We start from the raw sequence: 4391 nt of genomic DNA, 5'->3' as shown, positions 1-4391 counted from the left end.
ATCCAGATCACCGATCAGCGAGGGTAAACATGCGACGAGAGAGGTCACTATAAGGGATTCAACTTCCTTAATGTCCTTAACAAAATGGAATTTATGAAACACATCAAACAAACCCATCCACATCAGCAAAAATACCCTTAGGAAGCATGTCAGCCACTCAAACATCCTGTCCCTAAGTCCCAATGATGTTTTAAGCCTTTTAACCCCTAGTTTCTCTCGTGCTATAAGAAAGAAAGTGTTTAGAAGCCAAAGTCACTCTCATAGGCCTATGTGCCAACGTCCCTGGACATTTTTTAGCAGACTTGTGCCAATGTCCTCAGGATTTGAGCCACTTTTCTAGCCCAAAATCTCGATGTTTGCCCATAACTTGTTACAACCTCCAAAATCCATCAAACACATGATGACAAGATAAACAAATCAAAAATAAACCTCAGGGCTAGGCCTGAGCATCCCCAACTAGGACTGACATTTTGTCAAACACTTGGCATCAATGCAACTTACAGGTCTAGGATACAAAACAGAGCATAAATGACTGAAAGAATTTATGAAACATAACCAAAAGGATCACCACCTTCTCCATTGAAGTGTTATAACATCCATTAGGTCTTACATCTATCCATTTAACAATTACAAGTAAATACATGAAATAACCATGACATGAACCAGTTATATAACCATGCTTATAACCAGCATAAAACCATATAAATATTAGAGATATGGAAACCATTAAATCAACATTTAAACAAGTGAAAAAGTAAGAGAACTTAGATTTTATAATCATAGGTGAATCCAACCAGGTTTGGGACTTCCACGTACCGTTCAACCATAGACATGGCTGAACCAAATCTCTCTTTCAACCAATCACCCTCATGCCATATTCCAAGCGTGAATGTGGGATCTCATAGAAAAACCAATCCAAGAACAACCAGGGGAATCCAGAGGCTAAACCACCTCTACTTTCACCAAACTGTGATTACACCAAAATCAGTGCTCTAATTACAACCGAACCGAACATGGAATTCCATCCAAAAAAAAGGGGCCAAATCAATAGTGATCCCTAATGCCAAATTTATTTTTGTTTAACAGAAGTTTCAAAGGGCCGCATTATTGTGAGAAATAACAGTGAGACTCGGGCCAAATTTATTTCACAACGTAAGGAGGCTGATTATTTGTGTTTATTTGTGTAGTTGGTAAATCAATTATGGAATCCTTGTCTCAGTGGGCTGCGTTGTTATTACTATAGCAAAGTTATCATTTATAAGTTGATGAATCTTCCCTCATCATCCCAACTTTATCCATTAAGGGGTCGATTCCTTGCGGTGTATTCTTGGTAAGCTGAGTGGACTTGTTGAAGTTCTTGGCATCAGTCAAATAGGAGATCAAATTATAGAACCATTGTTCCATATCAAAAAACCTTGTTCTCATATGCTAGTAGCAGTTCATTTGGAAAAATGGATGAATTGATGTTGTACCTGTAGCAGTCTTTCTAAGTGGCTAAATGGATTTCAAGACTTTCCCAAGACGAGTTTGGTGGATGGTGTATGTTCCAAGAGTCAATTCTATAAGTGGCACTATAATTTTGTTATATGCTCCAAATAAAGTTCATTGTTTGCCTCATATTTTTCTCTTCTAGTCTATACACAAATAGTTTGAAAATATTTCTGTGTCATCTACTTGAAGCAAAATTCTGGAGTTGCATTCAAATTGTTGGTAGAAAGAAATCAACATTTTTGGAAATATTTGCTTGATAAGTTTAAATTGAACACTCTAAATTACCTAGGTACATTACAGTGGTATCAGAGCATGACTCTGGCTAGTTGTGGATGATATCGAGGAGAAGAATTCGAGGACCAAAATTGAATGCTAAAGGCAAAATGCTCCCAAGCAAAAAAATTAAAGATTATGACCGAACCTTCGCAAACATGTTAGAATGAATGGAAATGTGGCTATTATCAAAGAAAGAAAAGAGAAATTACAAACTTAAAATTCAAGATTCTAAAGAAAAAGATAAAATGGAAGTTGGGATTACAAACAGAACTAAAGAGGCAGTTGAAGAGGAAGACTTGGAGGTAGCTGAAGGTTAGGAAGCTTTGAAAAGAAAATCTGAAGGGAGCAAGGAAACAATGGATAGAGACTCTACTAATAAGAAGACTTGCACTACCATCTCCATCAATGGGGAGAACTATAAATTGCCACAGTTGATTGAGGAAGCCACAAATTCAAGCCTACAAATATATGATCAAAGTTAACCTTCTGTCAATCCCAAGAATTATGGTGCTCCAATGGAGTAAAAATTTCAGCAAAGGGGTGACACTAAACCTGCCTTAACTAAAATCTATGGGACATATTTGAATGGGCATTTCACAAATGAAGTCCTAGTTGGCAAGGCCTTAAGAAATCTGCCCGATGAGAAGATTCAACTTGCCAATAAGTTTGGCAATGTCATAATAGAAGGACCAGTGAATGAGAAAGAAATTGATTGCCTTTTTAAGTGATGTATGCTGACTATTTTTACTACAACGAAAAGGAGGAAGAGGAGAAACTTGACTACCATTTTATTTGATTAAGGCGGGAGTAAGGATATGACCAGAATAGTTGAGTGCAAGGGCCAAGGAGCATCAGTGAAGTGCTTGAATTCAAATGAATGTTTCTTGATTGAATTTTTACCCTTAGATGGTTTCAGTACAAGCACACAACAATTGCCTCGATTGGTTGAACTTCAACATGTGACTCACACGTTACTGGTTTCAAAGACTTTGAATTCCAAAGAGGTGCTTAAAGTTGGACTTGTAGATGATGTTGTGGCTCATTCAGACCTTTTTACAACAACTTGGAGATGGGCATTAGACATTCATGGAGGTCATCGTCCTTGGCAATAGTCTCTCCATAGGATAAATAAGCTAGGTTCTTAACCAAAAGCGCTAGATGTTTTGGAAAATGCCAAAGCTAAAGTAAAGAAGGCATATACTTATGTTCCCTATCTTTCAGTATTGTTGAATGTAATCAAGAAGGGGCTGGTGAATAGTGTTGTTGTAGGCGTTAGGCTGGAGGGGAAAGCATGGAAAGATTTGATCATAACTTCTGAAGTAGGAGGACTCATACATGTTATTTTTGCACAATGCTCATCTCCTAAGGTTCCTAAAGTTACAAACCAAGGGTTGATTCCTCACCCAATTAGAAAAGTTGCCATAGTTGAAGATACTCTTATGAGTTTGGAATAACAAATGCTCTAGCTTTGAAAGAAGTTGATTCAAAGCCATTGGAGGCTGGGATATGGAAAATATATGCCAAATTGAAAAATTGTGCTTCAAGTGGCAGAATTATGGAAGAAAAGGAAAGACGTGTTGTGGTACTTGTTAAGAGCGTTCAAAATTATGAAGATTTCTACAAGGTAGATATTGTAATTGAGGTAGTAACTGAAATTATGCCTTTGAAGAAAAGGATATTTTGTGAGTTGGAATAGGCAAATACTTCTCATTGTATCTTAACATCATCGATTGATCTGGAAGTAAATGGTGCAAACGTTAAAACTCAAGATTGCTTGATTGGGGCTCATTTCTTTAGTCCTGCACATGTCTTGCGACTACTTGGGATAGTGCGCACTAATAAGACGTTTTTGCAAACCATAGAAGATGTGCTTGAGTTTTAAAAAAGGGTACCAGTTGTGGTAAAAAGTCCACCTGGATTTGCAGTGAACCATATATTCCCCCCTATGGAATGGGTGCACATTTTCTTGTTGATTTTAGTGTAGAACCTTACAAAATTGATGTTGTGATTAAAGGCTTCAAAATGCCTATGGATGGAAGATCTTGGTGGTTTTCAAACTAATATTCTAGTTGGTAATATATGGTCACACTTTATCTAGGCCATGTATATGCGTTCAAGTGAAAGCAGTGGGAAAGCGCTTCTGGCACGTGGGTACAGGTTCAAAGAGTAAATATGAGGTTTTGGCGACTTTCTTACAACAAACAACAACTTCTAAATTCAAAATTGCATAAGGAGAATCTTTCTGAGGCCATGAAACTTTTCTTTGTTAAGCCCCCTATAGTAGGAGGAGATGATCACTATACTGTTGGAGAGATCATTCCACGTTGTCGAGATTGCCAAGATACTAATACGACACTCAAGAAGAACAAGCCAAGTGGAAGATTCATGGTTGTTGAAATGTGACAACGAAATAATGTAATTATGGGTAAAATCTTATTTTTTTACTGCTAATTAGTTTTGTAACGAGATTCATAATGAATAACAGTTATGTAATGGAGGAGAGACCATATGAAATTGGTGAATGCCCGAGAGGCTGTATCATGGAGAATCATTCTTGATTAATAAAGATTTCCAATCCCTTGCCTTGTGGAGGTTTCCTTGACACACTGTCAAGGTTTTACCAC

The 4391-nt window shown here is 37.3% G+C and overlaps 1 pseudogene; it reads left to right on the top strand.

The window, feature by feature from the left end:
- The first annotated feature begins 2582 nt into the window (after positions 1-2582).
- Positions 2583-3828, top strand: LOC149214728 (peroxisomal fatty acid beta-oxidation multifunctional protein AIM1 pseudogene; annotated as a pseudogene).
- Positions 3829-4391: the final 563 nt, after the last annotated feature.

Source organism: Pinus tabuliformis, chromosome 1_1, assembly GCF_031772625.1.
Source record: "Pinus tabuliformis cultivar Carrire ecotype Pingquan chromosome 1_1, CPIR1, whole genome shotgun sequence".
Lineage (NCBI taxonomy): Eukaryota > Viridiplantae > Streptophyta > Pinopsida > Pinales > Pinaceae > Pinus > Pinus tabuliformis.
This window is presented reverse-complemented; position numbering and strand designations above follow the sequence as displayed.